The 19,243-nt window shown below is 43.5% G+C and overlaps 1 long non-coding RNA gene and 1 pseudogene across 1 annotated transcript in view; one reads left to right on the forward strand and one right to left on the reverse strand.

The window, feature by feature from the left end:
- LOC141374021 (uncharacterized) overlaps window positions 1–19,243 on the forward strand; it is a 71,680-nt gene that overhangs the window by 6,652 nt on the left and 45,785 nt on the right. The gene's annotated exons all lie outside the window — the stretch shown is intronic.
- On the reverse strand, window positions 1,945–2,792 carry LOC112831786 (nascent polypeptide-associated complex subunit alpha pseudogene; annotated as a pseudogene).

Raw genomic sequence — 19,243 nt, forward strand, 5'->3', positions numbered from 1 at the left:
TCCCCCATGGACGAACTTAGCCAAGATGCCATCCACCTTGGCTCCAGAGTTCCCAACAGTGTTAGGTGGGGCTGCCCACAGCGTTAACTTGTATGACAGAGCAAACTTCATTGGCTGCTTCCCTTTTCCTGTCTCACTTCCGCTCTCCTCCATCAGTGTTATCTTGTGGTCACCTCCCGAAGAAGCTCCTTGAATTTGGGTTCTGGACGCAGAGTCTGCTGCTATGGGAACCCAAGCCAAGACATCAGCCTACAACATAATTTAAAAGATTGTTATAACCTGATCCTTTTCATTTAACAAAATAACCTGTACCTGATGTTCAATATTCTAAAACTTATCTAAAATAGAAGAGTTTAAATGCTGCATGGTATTTATCATATGGACTGTAGAAAGAATATGTTGGACATTTCTGCTTCCAACTTTCCTATCCAGCTGTAGGGAACCCAGCACCAAACAGAGCCAGATAGGCTTTGTCTCTGGGGGTCAGAGTTGCAAATAAATAAGCTATAGATCAGTCATTTGTGCACATGTTGGGAAAGGAATAGCCAACATAGAGATTTCCCCTGACTTCTATTTGATGTTTTTTGAAGGTTGCCCTGTAGCAGGGATTCTTAGAGAAATATCAAAAGCATCTCGATTATGTTCTGCTTTAAAAGGAAATGAATTGCCTCCAAGCTTTCATTAAACAAGGTACCATCTTGTCTCATTTCCCTTTGAAAAATAATGACTGCAAAAGCTCATTATGTGGTACTTTGCTGCCTGATGGATTTTGTTTTACTGTGGGACAATTTGGGCTTCCTGCTTCCTAAGGGACAGACCTCTCTCACTGTTAGACAGTTAGGATGACTGCTAAAGTTTTATTCCAACCCCCTGAATGATTTGGGGCCAGTTAACAAAACTTTGTCAGTTCTGGGTTTTCATTTGTACATTGGAGGTAATAAGAGTGTTCCCCTTACTAAGTTTGATGTCCGAATTGTATGCTGCCAATGAATCCACAGTGGCTGCTCAGTAAATGATAGCAATTACTTCACAGTGATTGCATTTTCAGTGGTGAGAGGAGTAGCACAGAGCAGAGGGTGGGGCTTAAGAAATTTTCCAGGGGACGTAGCAGTGGGACAAGCAGATATCTAATTAGATTCAGGGAACACGAATGGCTGTCTGCTCAAAGGTATCTCCTCTACATGCTCTTCCTGCTGCGTCAGAGTTGGACTCAAAACCCTGCAGAATTCCAGCCCTTCTGCCTGGCATAGCCCTTCTCAAAGTACACCAGGAACATCAGCAATGCCTCGGGAACTAGTTAGAAGTGCAGATTGTCAGTTTCCTCCTGGGACATTAGAATAAGAATTTCTGGAGGTGGGGCTCGGTAATTTATGTTTTATTTATTTTTAAGATTTTATTTATTTGTCAGAGAGAGCAAGAGAGCACAAGCAGGGGGAGCAGCAGGCAGAGGGAGAAGCAGACTCCCATCTGAGCAGGGAGTCTGACGTTGGGCTCGATCCCAGGACCCTGGGATCATGACCTGAGCCGAAGGCAGACGCCTAACTGACTGAGCCACCCAAGGGCCCTGGTAATTTATGTTTTAGAATGCTACTCTTGTGCATCCAGGTTTAGAAAATCCCCAGTCTACTCTAAGCCTCTACCTTGGCTTGTCTAGCCCCTCCTCCCATGGCCAGCCCAGGGGGCTCTGCCAGATTCATGTTCCTCCTCTTCAAGCCTTCACCCTGAAATGTTACTGTGTGTTCAGTTGCAATTACACACGCCTTTCCAGCTCTGATTTTCATCTCTTGTCTTGTGCACTACACTAAGACCTTAGGTCTGCCATTGGGTGTGATTTCAATCCCTCCCTTTGTCCCTGTGTCTGGCAGCTCCAGACAACTCCTCCTGGTGCAGTTTAGTGTCCTCAGTCTCCCTGGAGTCTGATGAGGAAGCTGATATTTCTTTTTTTTTTCATCCAACAAGAAGCCATAACTTTATTAATGATAGAAACAGTACAAATTTCAAACCAAGCTGCAGTTATTCTTTTGAAACACCAAAAAAAGTCCTCGTTTTCAGATGGTTACATTGTTAATTCCATAATAGCATTTACAATATCATTACTGTTGTTCTTCAGGGCTCGGACTGCCTTTGCTCTTGACACATTTGCTTGTGACATGACCAATTCTATGTCCTTAACCTCTACACCGGTTTCATCAACTTCTTCTTTTTCACTCTCCTCTTGTACAGTTGGAGTCTGTGTGTTTTCTTGAATGTTTGAGACAGCTTCACCTTGAACTTTGAATTTCTCAGCAGCTGCTAGTTGTGCTTGCTGAGATAAATCCTCGATCTTGGCTTCCCCCAAAACTATGTAGGTATCTGAAGCTGGGCTCTTGTAGACATCTGGTTTTGTGATGACAAAGAGGATATTCTTAGATTTCCGGATAGTGACTCTTGTAACCCCTGTAACCTGTCGAAGACCCAGTTTGGACATAGCCTTCCGTGTCTTCTTTTCACTCCGGCTCTGTTTTGCTTTACTGACTGGTTCTTCATCAATTTCAGCAGCTGCTGCCAGCTGGGCCTGTTGTGTGGTTGCCTGTGTGGAATCCTGTTCCTCAAGCTCTGGTACTGATTCATCACTGTCAGATTCTGTTCCAGACCCTGTCTCAGCCTGGGGCTGTGGCAACTCCTGCTCTGTAGCAGGGACGGTTTCTGTGGCTTCACCAGGCATTTTGTGAGGGGAACACAGAACCAAGATGGCAGCAGAAAGAGAGCGAGCGAGAGCGTGACCCACGCCTGTTGCAGAAGGAAGCCTGGTGGAGTGGCGAAGCTGATATTTCTACCAGGTTTTGGCCCCTGCAGAAGGATTGGCCCATTAGTAGCCCAACATTCGGGCTCAGTGCTGCCCCAGTCTCCAAGAGAGAGTCAGGCATCCTTTTTAAGATTGAGTCCCTGAGTCATAAGCTGTCATTTCTGTTACATTTTATTTGTTAGAAACAAATCACCAAGAGTGGTTCACATTCAAGGGGAGGGGAATTAGGCTTTACTTTCTGAAGGGAGGAGTTTCAAAAATTTGAGGGCATGTTTTATAACCACAGAGTCAGTCTTTGGGGAAAGCTTCTTTCCACATACCACCCATTTTTTTTTTTTTTTTTTTTTTTTAGAGAGAGAGCATGCGAGCATGGGGAGGGAGGATAGGAAGGGCAGAGAGAGAGAAAGGGAGAGAGAGAGAGAGAGAGACACTTAAGCAGACTCCATGCTCAGCGTGGATCCTGACTCAGGGCTCGACCTCACGACCCCGAGATCATGACCTGAACCAAAATCGAGAGTTGGATGCTTAATTGACTGAGCCACCCAGGTGCCCCCATACTACCCAATTCTTAAGATGATCTGCTCTGCTGGCCCATTCTGGCAGATTCTAGATGCTCACCTTTATCTTTGGCCAGGGGTCCTAAACCAGCCACTAGACAGAGAGCCTTTTCTATTTCTAATATTCAATTGAGGTTGCTATCAATATCCAAAGGGTCTAATCTCTTTATAATGATAAGGTTCAGTCATTTATTGAGCACTTACTGTGTGAATTGGTAACTGGTGCATTGGTTATGCCCTAATTGCCTGTATCTTCCTTGGTGAGTCACATGCCCTAACACAACCAACCAAAGCCTTTGTCACTAAGAGATTAAATTGAGTTAATAAGTTCCAAATTTTTGTATATTAACCAGGCACAGAACTGCCACATGAATATATGCAGCTAGAACAGAATGCAAAGCTGCTCAGCTGAGAGGGTGAGAAGTGGCTGAAATCTGGCCCACACTCCACCAGCTGAGTTAATTTGGACTCCATGTGCCTAGAGGAAAGGGAGACGTTTTCTGATGTGCACAGGTGTGCTATTGATCTGCTCAGCATGAAGCCCTCAGGGCTAATTTTTACATCCGTGTGTGTGAGCTGGCAGTGGCCCTGGTTGGATGTCTTTTTGTTGCACACAACAGAAACCAACTCAAACTGGTTTTAGCAAAACAGAAATTTAAACGAAAAAAAATCTAGCTTTCATAGTTGGCTTCAACATGGCTGGATCCAAGTAACCAGGTCATGTAGCCAGGAATCTCTTTCTCTCCTTTTCTTAGATCTGCCTTTCTTCATGTTAACATTATTCACAGGAAGAGTCTCTTAAGTGGTGGCATGTTGACCAGATTTACCTCCTCTCTTAGCCACCCCAGGACTAAAAGAAGTTTTCTAGTGTTTCCAGTCCTGTGGTTAAATCTCATGGGTCTGTTTTGAAGCATTCATGTGCCAATGGCCATGAAATTCTCTGATTTGACTGTCTCTAGAGCTGGGGAGTTGGTTCTACCCTGTTCAAACCACACTAAATTTGAGAGTGGATGGTTATCTATTTTTTTAAAAAATGATGCTTTTACCAGAAAAAAAATAGTGGAAATAGATCTTGGATGGATTAACAATAATACATAGCTACTACATCTATTCACTGGATTCACACTTGGGTATGGCCAGTCAGCATAGAGTCAAATTACAGAAAGGGGACTGAGAAGATGATAAAGAAAAAGTGTGCGTCTTACCCATAATCCTGTGGCAGCCACAGGTTACCCTCAGGTAACCTACAGATTCTCTTCTCAGGGAATTGAAAAGCTATTCCCGTAGCTCGGTTTGGCCTCTCAGTATCGGCGATATAACTGGGATCTCTTACATAGCCTCTGGATTTTATCTCATTCCATCCATTCCTATCTAGCTCTTGCTCATGGCTCCTTGTAGTATATACTGCAGAAGCCTGGGTTTGAAGAATACTCATGGTATGCTTTGGATATGTCAGTCCTTGATGTCCCTGACTTTTCCTTTCTTGTTCTCAGGCTGTCTCACTTCTGAGTCTTTTTCTGAGGAGTGGGAGCTGATATCTATAGGCACAGACTCTTCTGAAGGGACCCCAAAGAGCCTTCTTCTCATTCACAGGAGGTAGGTAGACCTACCTGAGAAAGGTCTAGAAGAGGATGGTCTAAGAAATGCTAGTTTGTTATGTTACCTGTCAGAATCCAGAGATTTGATCACAAGGCAGGAAACAGTCACTTGAGGAATTTATCCTATTTGGGGCCATGTGCTTCAGGGTGGCCCATTCTTGGCCAGTGTTTTAAGCCAATCCATCAGTTGCATTTCTTGGTCTACAGAAATTGGTTAGGAAACGGAGTCACAACCCAAGGACAGCCAATGCTTCTCAAAGGGAATGTTTCTGGTTCTTTTAGGAAAGGGTTCCTTTTTTGTTTGTTTACTTCTTGCAGGCCTTGAACCTGGAAGTATGCAAAAGCTGGAGCTTTTTTGCCAGCTAAAAGCCATAAAGAGTAATCAGCTCTGAGGAGCCACTAGTACAGAGGAAGTGAAAGCTAAGAAATGGAGAGAAAAAGGCCAAGACCTGGGAGGTAGTTTTAGACCCTGGAGCAAGTCATGCCTGACTTGCTAGACAACTCCTGGGCATTTCAGTCTTGAGATCCAGAAAATTCACTGTCTGTCTTGTTCTCTATCACCTGCAAACAAAAAATTCCTCAGGAATGCATCCTGACACCATGCTGTTCCAGTGATTACAGAGGTCCACTAGGGCCTTCATGCTCCTCTTCAGACCCAGAGCGCGGCTTCTCACATCCCCAACCCTATCTCCAGAATCCCAGTTAGCCCCTCCCCACCCTGCTGAACCCGTTTCTCTCTTTGTAAATATATGATAATAAGTCATGCCACCCACCACCTACGGGGGTTGAGGACTAATTAGAACACTTGCGAAATTCTTTGCTTTTACAAAATGTCAGCAAAAGAGCTCTATGTATTATCTCTTACTCTTGATTCTCCTGCCCTTAAAAAAACTTCTGCAAAATAAAATTTGTCTTTTCTTTTAAAATATGACCAATTATCTAGATTTGCTTCTTTTTAAAAAAAATTTATTTATTTGACAGAGAGAGAGACAGCTAGAGAGGAAACAAAAGCAGGGAGAGTGGGTGAGGGAGAAGCAGGCTCCCTGCTGAGCAGGGAGCCCTATGTTGCAGGGCTCCATCCCAGGACCCTGGGATCCCAGGCACCTCCTAGATTCACTTCTTAAGGCGCAAACAGCTAGATGAAAAATATTTCTCTCTGTGGTAGGGGGTGGGATTCGGGGACAAACTGGCTCTCTCTTTTCTGTTCTCTCACTTTTCCCCCTGGATTTTTCTAAATTCTTGACTTTTGGGTTTCCAGTACGGGAAAGAAATGCAGTTATTCAGACAATGCCAACACCAGTGAGAGGTTAACTTGACTTTGTTTTGAATCTGGGTTTATCCCCAATTGGTATCATTTTGAGAAAATGTTCCCCTCATTTGTGTGAGTAAAGTAGCTTTACCATGGAGGAAATTGACCATCTGATAAGAACATCAGGAAAGAAAAAAGTGCATGAAAATGTATTGGAAAGGAAGGGGAGAAATAGAGGATGAGCAGTAAAGAGAGGAAGGTGACATGGATTGAGATAGAAAATGTACTTGAATCAACCTCTGATCATGGTGTCAAATTTTGGTTAGATAATAGAATACTGGTAGGGTTGCCAGATTTAGCAAATAAAAATACAAGACACCAAGTTGAACTTGAATTTTAGATAAATAATAAATAATTTTTTAGTGTAAGTATGACACATTTAAAGATTGCCAGACAATCTTTGAATGTAGGAATATGGGGATTTTTCTTTCTTAGGGTCAATGAGTTTTCTTGCTAACATTCCGGAACCTATGAGTGAGACTGACTCCAGCTCCTATCTTGAGATCGAAACCATGGAGTAGTTGTCTTATAAGTTCCTGAAACTTCTAGGCTCTTCCCTGTTTCAGCAGATGCCTTCAGAGGGCTGAAATGTTCACATATTCTTTTTATCTGAGCACTGTGAATGTATCATCCTTTTTTAAAAATACTTTTTTATTGTGGGAAATTTTCAAATACACACAAAAGTAGAGAGAATTACCATGAACTTCCATTACTCTGTTTGAAGAGTTGTCAACATTTTGCCAATCTTGGCCTGCTTACTCCCCACGCCCCCTTATTTTGCAGTAGTATTTTAAAGAAAATCCTAAACTTCACGTCACCTTCAGATACGATGTTTCTTTTTAAATTTTATGTTCCCTCTCCTGTCCTTAAGTATATATCTGATCTGTTTAATATTGCCAAGATTCCACTTTCCCCCTTTGTTTCCTTTCATATAAAATAGTTAATATAAAATAACAGCTCTCTTCCTTCATAAGATGATCTTGGTTCATTTTCTTCCTCAAAGCATCCCTGTAGTTCAAGCCTTTGCCTCACTCTGGTGACCTGTTCAGGCCTCAGGGATCTGGCCCGCATTGTGCTGAGGTGTCTGTGGACCATGGTGGGTGGGAGAAGGGTTGGGGGTGAGGGGGTCATTTTTTGGCTTTCTCTCAAACTTCCTTCCTGTGACAAGTACTCATCCTTTCTCTCTTTACTCCTAGCTTTATGCATCATGCAAGTCTATACTTTTTAGGGTAACTATGGGATCCTCTGATTTAATATTTAAATATTCCCAAGAGGGGGCGCCTGGGTGGCTCAGTCAGTTAAGCATCTGCCTTTGACTCGGGTCATGATTCCCAGGGTCCTAGGATTGAGCCCCGCATTGGGCTCCTACTCCCGCTGCTTGTGTTCCCTCTCTCGCTGTGTCTCTGTCTGTCAAATAAATAAATCTTAAAAAAAAAAAATTCCCAAGAGTAGGTTTGAAGACACTGTGAGCAGCATGACAGAGGACTGTGGCTCTCACTCTTCGGGGAACACATGGTCCCCTGAGGTCTTGTTAAAACACAGACCCCGAGCCCACCCCGAGAAGTTCTGGTTCCATAGGTCTGGAGTGGGGTCTGGTGGTCTGGGGAGCACAACCTTAGAACCACTGGGATAGTAACAACTTTCTGGTTATGCAACCCTGAAGAAGAATCCTTGTTCTGGGACCATGGGCAGGTTACTTAACCTCTCTGATGTAGTCTCCTCATCTGTGATCAACAGATGGTCATTTCTTCTCCCTTTCCAGTGATGACTTGCTGCTTTTAAGAGTGTTAACAGAGAAGGGGAGGCAAAACTGAAAAGGAACAAAGGCCTTTATTTGGGGCCTCAGAATTGTAATTTGGGGCACGCAAATTCCAGAGTAACCAGAAACGTGTCCTGCTCATGTGGGAGAAATCAAGGGATTTTTATGAAAAGAAGGAGGGGAAGGGGTAATTCCATAATTTAGATAAAAAAGAGAACAGAAAAAAAAAACACACTGCTAATCTGGTGCTGACCGGTTGAGCAGTTTCTGATTACTATCCTATTGATTATTTTATTGGTGCTATCAAACAAAACTGTCCCTGGTATGCACCAGTTATCTTTCCTGCCCTCATATGATCCAAACTAGCCAGCTGCTCTGTTGAAATTCTATGAACAACTGCTTGTAAACCACTTGCCACTTTTGGCCCAATTCAGAAGTCTTAGTTGGAAAGAACAGAGCTTCCAATGGAGTCTCCCATGTCCAGAAATGTTAGACGTTTCTACAAACGCAAGAGCTCACCCTTCCTTTGTGCTGTTTTGTCAGTGGCTAATTGGAAATGGTTTTGCCTGGAATCCAGTTGCATCCGTAGTGTGGAGTTTTGGGTCAAAAAGGTACTGTTGAACTCGGGGTTGTACTCTGGCTCCTGAAGAGAGGGAATGATGAGGAGATACCTAAAGGTCGTTCATTCAACCAGTTTGTATTGAGCACCTACTGTGTGCCAGGCACTGTTCCAGCTGCCAGAGATACAGTTAGACAGGATCGTCGTCCTTAAGAAATTTGCATTCTAATAGGATGAGAAAGAAGGGAACATTCCTGGTGAGGCCCTGAGGAAATAGGAAAAATACAGCGAGGAGCCAGTTAAATAATAATTTATAGTATTCCCTCACAGTTCCGGAGGCTGCAAGTCCAAAGTCAGCTTTGCTGGGCTAAAGGTACGGTGCTGGCAGGACTGCACTCTCTCTGGAGGCTCTTGGGGACAATCTGTCTCTTACCTGTTTTGGCTTCTAAAGCGCATTCCTGGGCTCATGGTTCCTTCCTCCATCTTCAGACCTCCCTTCCATCTCCTCACCTCACCTCCTGTTGCCTCCATAACACAAGACAGTGTGGGGGCAGTGCAGAATGTAGAGGAAGGGTGGAAGATGACCCAGAAAGGACGGGAACAATGTCTGAGAACTGTGCTGACTGTGGCCGCCGGGGCTCCGCGAGGCCATGTGGTCACACAGCAATGATAAGCAGTGTGTATTGGGAGGTCTCCACGGACCAGTGCTTTACAGTTCTCACAATTACCCTTTGAGGGAGGTGCTTTTACACATGACAAAACTAACGCTCAAAGTTCAACTTGCCCAGAGTCACTCGGTGAAGTGGTAACACCAGGAGTCCAAGGCAGGCAGCCTGCCTCCAGAGCAGAGCCCCAACGAAAGCCTTCCTACTCAGTATGTAGACTAGCAGCACTGGAATCCCCACCACGAACTCGAACTCAGCAAAAGTGCAGACTCTCGGGCTCCACCCTCTACCTGCTGAATCAGATTCTGCATTTTCCCAAGAGCCCCTGGGATTCCGATGCAGGAATTGGTTAGAGAATCCCTGCCCTCAAGCATTCCATTGGAAATGCCGTGAAAGGACCTTTCCAGCAAGCTGAGGAAGCTATCTTGCTCTTTGGTGTTCGCTTTAACAATACTAGGGAGCCCAGTTATTCTGATATGTCTTCATCTGAGTAAGTAAACAACAATTAAAAATAAACCCTCCCTGAGTTCATGTCTCTAGGCCTAAGGAAGGACATCACAGTGCCCTCTAAATAGCAGTTACTTGTCTCCTGGGCACCAAAATATTTGCTGACTCAGTTATTCATCATCTCTGTGTGCTGCGGGGTCCAGGGTGATAAATTATGGAAGAGAGTTATTAAATTACAGCAGTCTCTCTTACATCAGATGCTGGTGTTAGGCATATTTTGGGCATTGCTATCATCACACAGGAAGTAGAGAATTGTGATTATTGTGCTTATAAAAGATGGCTATTCTCAGAAGTTTGTTTTTACCCTGGGTCCTTGTTAGGCTGGTATTCTATTTCTAAGGCTTAGAGTGTGTGGTTTTGGCTGAATCAAGGAATAGAATATATAGAAATAGAATCGGGCTAGCAGACCAGTGTTTCTCATGAGCCATTTGCATTAGAATTGCTTGGTGCTGGCTAAATGTATAGATCTTTGGGCCCCCCCTGGAAAATTAGAGTGAAGGGTGAGATCCAGAAATTTTAATTTTTAACTGGCTAACCTGGCAATTCTTACATAAGTGAATCTTTGAGAATTACCATTGTATACATCAGACCTAACTCTGTTATTGTGTGATGACGAATCAGAAAAAAAGAGCAGTATAATGACTTGGCCTAAAATTTCAGTGCCCCACAGAGAGTAACATTTCCAACTTCCTATAATATAATATATATATATGTGTGTATATATATATGAATATAAAAGTCTTGTATAGATGGTTGGCTTTTTCGGAGAGCCTTTTGGATCTATCAGCATCTCTCTCTTTTTTTGGGTCTATCAGCATCTAATAAAGGCAAGGCTAGCTGATTGTGTGGCTACATGTGAGATAGGCAAGTAAATGCCAAAGAAACAGTAGTGCAATGTAAAAATTCTCTCATGTGATAGATACTAAGTGACCATTTTGTCGTCAGGCATGCCAAATCCAGAGGATTTTTGCTAGAATTGAAAGAGTTAAGGCACCTGGAAGAGTTCCTTGAACGAGCTGACATAATGCCACAAATTGCCAGGAGGGGGCAGCAGAGAGCTGCCGAATGGCCCATAGTGGCCCGTTGAACCAAGGTTATCAATTAGGAGATGTTAGAACAGCGGCCAAAAGCTGGTTCTCCCAGGTGTGTCTGCTAAGGAGACATCTAACCTGGACAGTCTGAAGCTTGGCCCTAAAAGAAGAAATCTGGGTCTGAAGCAGAGGCAGTTACCTCTTAATGAAAAAAGGCAATGCCCAGGCTAGTGGGTGGAGGAGAAAAGCGGGAGTCAGAAAGGCAAGCTGAGTGAGTCAGGAGCCAGGGGTAAGTGGTGGTGTGCCACAGTGGGGTGGTGGACTCATCAGGAAGCTAAGGGGCTGTCGGGGAGCACAAGCTTCTTCTGAGGCACTTACCTTGATTTACAGCATTTTAAGGGCCACTGCCCTGGTAAGATCAGGAAACAATGGGGCTCCTGATGAAGAACATTTCCTAACCAGATTATTAAAAAACCTGGAACTTAATCCTTTATTTGACAAGCCCTTTCATAGTGCAATCTTCAAATTCTTTTTGGAAAATGCCCTAGTATTAAAAAAAAAACTTAAGGAAAACAAGGCAGTGCATGATTAAATACTGCAATTATGGTACAATCAATACTTGCTCCAGAAGCTTCAGTGAAGGGAGAGATCAATGAAGGTTTGAGTGGCCAAGGAAGGTTTTTTTTTTAAGGAAGTGAAATATGATCTGAGCCTTAACCAGCGAGTATGATTTAGAAAAGCAAATGAGGACACTCAATGAGTCAAGGGAGAAAACCTCTGTCTGTTTGCAGGCCTGTGATATAGCCTGTCTGCCTATATCAAGGGGGCCTGGAGTGTTTGTTGGGCTGGGGCATAAAGACACTTGTTTAACCTTTGTTTGATGGTTTCTGACACATTTTGAAGGAAGAGGGTCCAGCTTCTTATGCAATAGGAGTGTATCACTCACTTAGAGGAAATAAACATTGATGCCACATGCATCTGATGCAGGTAGCTCACAATGAGAGAATTTGCTAGCGGGGACATGTTGTCTGATTCCTTCCACTTAGGGCACCATAATCTTGACTCTGCGAATAGGCAGGATCTGCTCAGGGCATGTCTAGATCTATAAGATTATACCCAAATTTTACGAAGATGATAAAAGGTTTTATTGCAAATTCCTGAAATCATATTCTGTGCTGAGAACCAGGTACGGTTAACCATGTGCTTACACAAACAGAGACCCATCTCACAACAGATCTATCTTCTACCCACGAACGGGCAGGTGATTAGCCCTTATCGTTGTGGCCCAGAGAGTAATTATCACGTATTTGGGTAGATTTTGTTTGTATACCCCATCTCTCCCCGGATGTTAGCTTCGCGCTTTTTATTACTAATCACTGATAGATCTTTCTGTCTTTGCTTATAAACTAGTTAAAAACACTATCTCCTTTTCAACTAATTTTTATAGAGTGCTTCATGTCCCTCCAACACACTCTATAAAGTATTAGCCTTTATTTGGGTTCTTGACACAGCAGCTCTTGTTTTTCGGATGTAGTGTCTCTCAACTTTATTTGTGTATTTATTTATTCATGTATTCATTCATTAATTCATGCATTTATTTTTGAGTCTGAGTAACTTGAAAGATAAAACACTTCCCATCAAAATCAGTAACAGTGGCTCCCTGTGCCAGTGATTCTCTTGGGAATGGAAGTGGGGCTGAGGGTGAAGTTTCCATTGGCGATTCATCACAGAGATCCCAAGAAATCCTCCCCTCTAAGCCCTGCGCTGCTTCTAGCTCAGAAGCATTGCTATCACTTCAGGATTCAGGACAGCGTGAGTGTGTCCGGCACAAGCGCAGGTATCTTGCAGTAATCCGTGTTCTCTATCTGCTATGGTTTGGGAAATTTTTCCTTCTGGCGAATCCCTTTGGTAGGTCCAATCACTTCCAGTTTGGGATCCAAGGGAAAGCATGTTCCTCATGGGTGGTACCAAGGGACCTTCTTGGAGAACACCTCCACATTTCTTCCTGGCAGCGTGAGTTTAGAGGGAGATCAGCGATAGTATTATTTAATCATTTAATGCCCACTCTCGGGTTATGCATTCTTTCAAGAAAGCGTTTCCCTTGAGGACATTCCTCAGGGTGTCAGGACACCCATAAACAATTATTTGAGGAAGAGAAAAGAGCTAAAGTTAGGGTCAGTTGTCTGAAGCTCCACATAAGAAGGATAACTTAGATGAGAGGAAATTAACCCTTGGAGGTGTTTCATACCTCTAAATGGCTGAGAGTTGTAGGAAGTATCAACAAATCTGAAATCACAGTTGAATGCTGTGTTAGTGAGTCCAGGCCATAATAAAATGGATGAGGGTTGCATATGTCTGTAGATGGGACTATGTTTTACATGCAGAGAGTAGGTAGTTTATTTCTAATTAACTGATCTGATCCACACTGCTGGATCCTAATTTTTAGTCCAACGGAATAATTTTAGTCCAACTCAGTAATTTAAAGTCTCTATAAATTTATGCTTATTTTCTTTGCATAGACACTGTCTTCCTGTCCCTACCCATTGTGCCTCTCTAAAGTGGTGGTGGATCCATTAGGTGTTGTCGTATATGTGACCTTGGCTGGTTGGTGTGGCGGTGGGGGGGGGCGGGGATGGAATTCTTGGACTGCACTGTTCTCTGGAACTGCTCCCATCACTGTGGCAGAGGGGCTGTGTTGGGCTGCTCCCCAGCTTGGAGAACTCCAAGGTTAACTAGCTCCTCCAGAGGAGTGTTCAGCTGATGTCCACTGCTGAACCGCAATGGTTTGGCAGGTTTCCCTGTTACCTTAGCCCTGCCCTCATTCTTGCTGTGCTGTGGGTACCCCTGAAGCCTGGCGGGGATTGCTTCTGTGAAACTCCCCAGGCTGACTTTCAGGGGCTTTGGGGAGTTTTGGGTACCATCTATGGGACCAGAAGGCAGCAGCTTTGGAGAGTTAACTAAAACCTTTCCTCAGGGATGCTCACACCAGTGTATTTTCATTCCAGTGCTGGAAACCATAAGCTGGATAGAAGTCTTTTACTTTTTGTAAATTCCCTCAACCCCTTCCTAATACACCTCTGTTCTCTGAGTCTCCAATCCAAATAAGGGAGACTGATGTGCATCTTGCCTTCCTCTGTTTCCTTTCTTCCTTCCTCCATCCCTCAGGTTGGAAGGGGAAAACTTTGTGTTTCCCACTTCCTTGCCATCTTATCTTCTTTCTCCCCTGGGGCAGCAAGCATCATAGTGAGTCATCAAATGTGTGTGGAGTAACCTCCCTATGGTGATCCCCACCCTACATGGACTGGCAGCATCAGCACTACCTGGGAGCTTATTAAAATGCAGAATCTCAGGCCCTACTTACCCAATGGACCAGAAGCTGCCTTTTTAACAAGATCCCCTGGTGACTTATGTTTATATTGAGGTTTGAGAAGCACAGTTGTAGAAGAAACTGTATGATCTTATTCACGTAGGCTTAGCCCTTAGCAAGTTAATAGGAATTAAAGAGATTTAAAAAATTCCTTTTCTCTTGAAAAACCTTGCTCTTATAAACCATTAAGTTGCTGCAAAACTCCAAAGCTGAATATTAACTGTTTTACTTTTTGCACTCTTGCTTTAATAAATCATTAACCTTCTAAAGGGAAATAGATGTTTCTGAGAGACTATGTGATGTTTGGTATGAGGAAATACAGATGTTAATCATACTAAAGTATTGTCCCTTAGAGATTTTGGAAAAAGAGAAGAAAATAATGAGAGATGAAGTAAGTAAAACAGTTAAGTTGGGGACAATATAATTTGTTATACTTAAATCTTTTTGTAATGACTCTGGTACTGTACAATTTATAAGTAGAAAGCAAATTTAACTGATTTATGTCACTATATCCATGCTTCCTAAAAGTGTGTTTTGCCAAAATGTCCAAAAAAGGTGGGTTTCAGGGGGGCCTGTGTGGCTCAGTTAGGTGTCCCACTCTTGATCTCAGCTCAGGTCTTGATCTCACAGTCATGAGTTCGAGCCTGGTGTTGGGCTCCATGCTGGGTGTGGAGCCTACTTAAAAAAAAAAAGGTGGCTTTCATAATCAGTTTAAAAAGTGCTATGAACTATATATCACTCTTGGAGACTTACAATAAATATTGTTATTATAAAGGAGCTGCAAAGTCCTGACGGGAAATCCCTCTAACTCATCTAACAGGGTTTTCTACAACTCGCTTGTCTGTGGAACACTGTTTCATGTAATATCCATTAGCATACCACAGAACCTATGTCCTCTAGAACATGCTTTAGGATATTCTAATCTAGGGGCACCTGGGTGGCTCAGTTGGTTGGTTGTCTGCCTTTGGCTCAGGTCATAATCCCAGGGTCCTGGGATAGAATCCCGCATTGGGCTCCTTGCTCAGCAGGGAGTCTGCTTCTCCCTCTGCCTCTGTCCCTTCCCCCCTTGTGCTCTCTTTTGCTCAGATAAACAAATAAAATCTTTCTAAAAAAAAAAGAATATTCTTTTTTTTTTAAAGATTTTATTTATTTATTTGTCAGAGAGAGAGAGAGAGAGCACGAGCAGGGGAAAGGCAGACAGAGGGAGAAGCAGACTCCCCACTGAGCAAGGACCCCAATTCGGGACTTGATCCCAGGACCCTGGGATCATGACTTGAACGAAAGGTAACCACTTAATCAACTGAGCCATGCAGGCATCCCAAGAAAGAATATTCTAATCTAAAATAACCCCTTACATTAACTATGCAATGATTGCAAGTCTAAGTTGTGGCGTTCCCAAGTGCAACCTGGTGGCTCCTAACTGGTCTAAACTGACCCAGATTCTCTTGATTCACAATCAACGTCAAGGGCCCTAGGATCCACAGGGCTCCCTCCAGGTGGTGCCTCCTCCTCCCCTGTGTCCTAGACCTGGCTGCTCTGCTGAGATATCTTTGTATAGCTAGGCCTTGTTTTCTGCCTCTATAATCAGCCAGTTCAGTTGACACCATGGATTGTTGGCTTGCCTCTCAATTCACTTTCACCTCAGATGCCACCTCTTAGATCTTGGAATTGAGCATGGAACATAGGATAAAGAAGCTGACATCTCCCTCTCACAACCCAGCTCAGCTCCCAGGCCAGGTTCCTGAGACTCTTGCTGCTGAAGAGGAGAGCTGCACAATTACTGAAGTAAATCTACTCTAATGAGTCAGCACAGACTGCCTGATGACAGCTGCAAGAACCAAGACATGGCTTTGCAAACCACAAAAGAGGACACATCATCTGTATGGGGTTTCTGTGTCCTTTCTTGGCAGTCTTGGAATATTGTTCATGTGCTGTGTGAGGCTAGACTTGCAATTTCAGGTTCTTTCTGGTAACATTGCGTAAAGTACATGCATGTTTAGAGAGGATGAGGTCTCAGAGATTCCCTCCTCTTTTTCTCTTGTGGCAGAAAGAATCTGGTGTGCACTGTGTTTGGAAGCCAAGCCTCATGCTGTAGTTACACATACGATCAACTGTGTATAGGTTAGCATGGAGTATAATTCCATGGGACTGATGTTGCTAGATATGAGTCAGAAGAGAGTCCTATGGTTGAAAAATGTTGGGAACTGCTGGGATGATAGTTGGAATATTGGTGGGGTCAGAGTGGGATGGAAGGAGTGTCAGAAAGCTAATGGATTGTGAGAAGGCAGTCGAATTACACACCTATGCTCAAGACATGGCCTCATACTAGGAGGGAAATACTTCCCTGCCCCTCGACTAGGGTTTGGCTATGTGTCTTGCTTTGGCCAATAGGATATTAGCAGACTTGACATGAGCAGAGGCTTGAAATAGGCATGTGCAAGAGCTTCCCCTGGGTGGTCTACTCCTTCTCAGTCTGGGCCTCAGAATGAATACTCCAGAGGCTGGCCTGAGCCCAAAAGCCAAGCTCAGCCAATCCTTAGCCTGAAACAGAGGTGCCTGACTTAGTCCAGCCTAAGTCAGCCAAATTACTATCAACCTGCAGACTTATAAGTGTCAGAGTAATTGCATGCTGTAAGCATTCCCCATGGAATTTTGGGGTTGCTTGTTATGCAGCACTATTGTGGCAATGGCTGCCTAATATACTGGATTAAAGAAATTAAATAGGTTTCTGCATTGCATTATTTCTTTAATCTTCTGTGTGCACAGCAAATCTTTAAGATGGCCGTAGAATTAGTGGCAATTCTCATTAGACCTTTCTTTTTCAGAACAATTTATGATATCAAGGCAGGTAGAGATATAACCAGAGTTGGCTTTTAGGGGGAGGGTAATTAACCCTCCTCTTTTCTCCAGCCCCTAATATAACACACACATACAGAAGTTCACCCTGATAAGAAGGATTGCTGATATGATGGGCTACAGCTCCACAGTTAAAGGGTCAAAGTGTTAGAAGGAATAGTTTTGGATGTGGAGAGGGGAAAGGTGAAGTTTTTGAGGTTGTTCCATTTATTATCTTTATGCACATAGCTGTTAATCGATAGATAGCAAATATTCATTCTCTGGGAAACGGCTCAAAAGACAGCATAAAATGAAGAAAATACGTACTGTCTGAGGTAGGGGAGCTACCCACCTGTGAGGAATTAAGAATGGACCTCAGAAGTGTGGCAATAAGGTAATCCAGCTAATTACCACACCTGCTAGTTCACTGGGGGTATGTTTCCTTCCCAAGTTTTTCTTGTACCTCCTTTTCTCTTATGAGGGCTGACTGGAGCTGTACCCTCATGGCAGGAGCCTCCTACATCGAGCAAGCCTTGGGTGGGGGACCCCGTACTGCTCTGCTAGAGGTCAGTCTTCAGGAGAAGTGGTTCCGTGTTCCTCCTGGGTAGATGTGTACTTTCCTTGCCTGCTCTCGCCGCTGGAGTGATGAAACCCAAAGCTAAGCCAAAGACACCAAGGAGGCCATTTACTTCTACCCTTTGGGACAGGGGTTGGAAAAAACTCTGTTTTTCCAGAACCACACAGTAAGTATTGTAGACTTCTCAGGCCACGCAGTCTCCATCACAACCACTCATCTCTGTGGTTGTAGTGTGAAGACAGCCACAGATAGTATATCAATGAAGGAATGTGGTTGGGTTCCAAGAAAGCTTACTTACAAAGACAGGTGATGGGATGAATTTGGCCTGTGGCCATAGTTTGCTGACCTCTGCTTTGAGAAATGATTTCTTAACAGCGAACGCATCACTGTGCTTTAAGTCAACCAAAGCCCGTTGTCCGGAAAACACATTTTCCTGAGGCTTCCCCTCGGCACTTCTTGATCATGAACCTGTGGCATAAAGTGTTAGGTTGGAGGGTCCCGGCTTTTTGTCATCATTCCCTCTTTTTTCTCAGATGGGACAAAAGCATAATTTATAATGCTCTTGTGAAGTGAGCTGTATGCATTATAATTTTGCCCCTCTTTTGTAGGTGCTTGACATTTACTTTCGAATCATCCACAAAAGACATGGGGGGAAAATCTAATAGCAAAATAAATTGTAGGACATTAAATACTACAGTTTGGTTAATTGTAAAAAGATAGGTTAACTTTGCAATAACCATTGTGAGACATGAGACCCTGGTGTATTGCTTGTGCATTAGAAGGGTAGGCAGCATATTTAGTGTAGGTGAGTAGGGATAACTCTGAATTCAATTTCACAGTAATGAGACCCACGCTATCTGCACAATAGCCTTCCTGCATTTCTGTGCACTTGAAACTTTAATGACATTACCTCAAAACATGGCCCAGATTTCTTTCCTTTTATGAATCTCCTAAGTTTTGTGCCACCACGATTTCTCATAGAATAACTGCAGGCCATACGTTTAAGCAAGCTGAAATGAGTTACACAAGAAGTCACTCCTGCTGTTCATGATCCACTTAATTACCAGCTTTGCTAGATCACCCATCAGTAACCCCAGAACTTTTCTAAAGAAACACAGCCACAGTCAAGGGGAGAGATTTGATGGTTGACAGCATGTGGCTGCATTTTTCTGTCTTTGGATACCAGTGGATTCATTTTCAGGCTTGCAAAGGTCTTAGGCACCTCCATGCCTTCATTCCACAGTGGGAAGTTTCTCTAGACACTATGGGAGCACAAAGAATGCAAGGAGAGAATTCTGGCAGCTAATTTATAAATCTTTATCTTAAATTCTATCCTATTGGCTCTCCTGAACTCTATGAAATCGAATTAGACAATTCTGTCTGATTTTCTCCCCAAACCTTATGTGCGTTTTGTATCTTCTCATTTTGATGCCTAATGAGTGGGACTGGGTTCACGCTTATGTGCTGGTCTTCCTGGGGTCTATGAAGCCATTTCCAGAGTGAAAAAAAAAATCACAGACAACAGTTCCAATTAGCAGAATGTGTGTAACTTTCTTCTAAAAGAACCCAAAGGAGTAGCCTGGGTGACATCTGCTTTGGATTAGTTCCTGCTTTCAGTGCCTAGGCAGGGAGGCTTTCCGATAAAACAAAACAGCACCCCCTGACCCCCGCCCTGAAAAATGAAGATGTAATGT

The sequence above is a fragment of the Callorhinus ursinus genome, unplaced genomic scaffold (assembly GCF_003265705.2).
Source record: "Callorhinus ursinus isolate GAN/ISIS: 27379988/994484 unplaced genomic scaffold, GSC_fseal_2.0 scaffold1, whole genome shotgun sequence".
Lineage (NCBI taxonomy): Eukaryota > Metazoa > Chordata > Mammalia > Carnivora > Otariidae > Callorhinus > Callorhinus ursinus.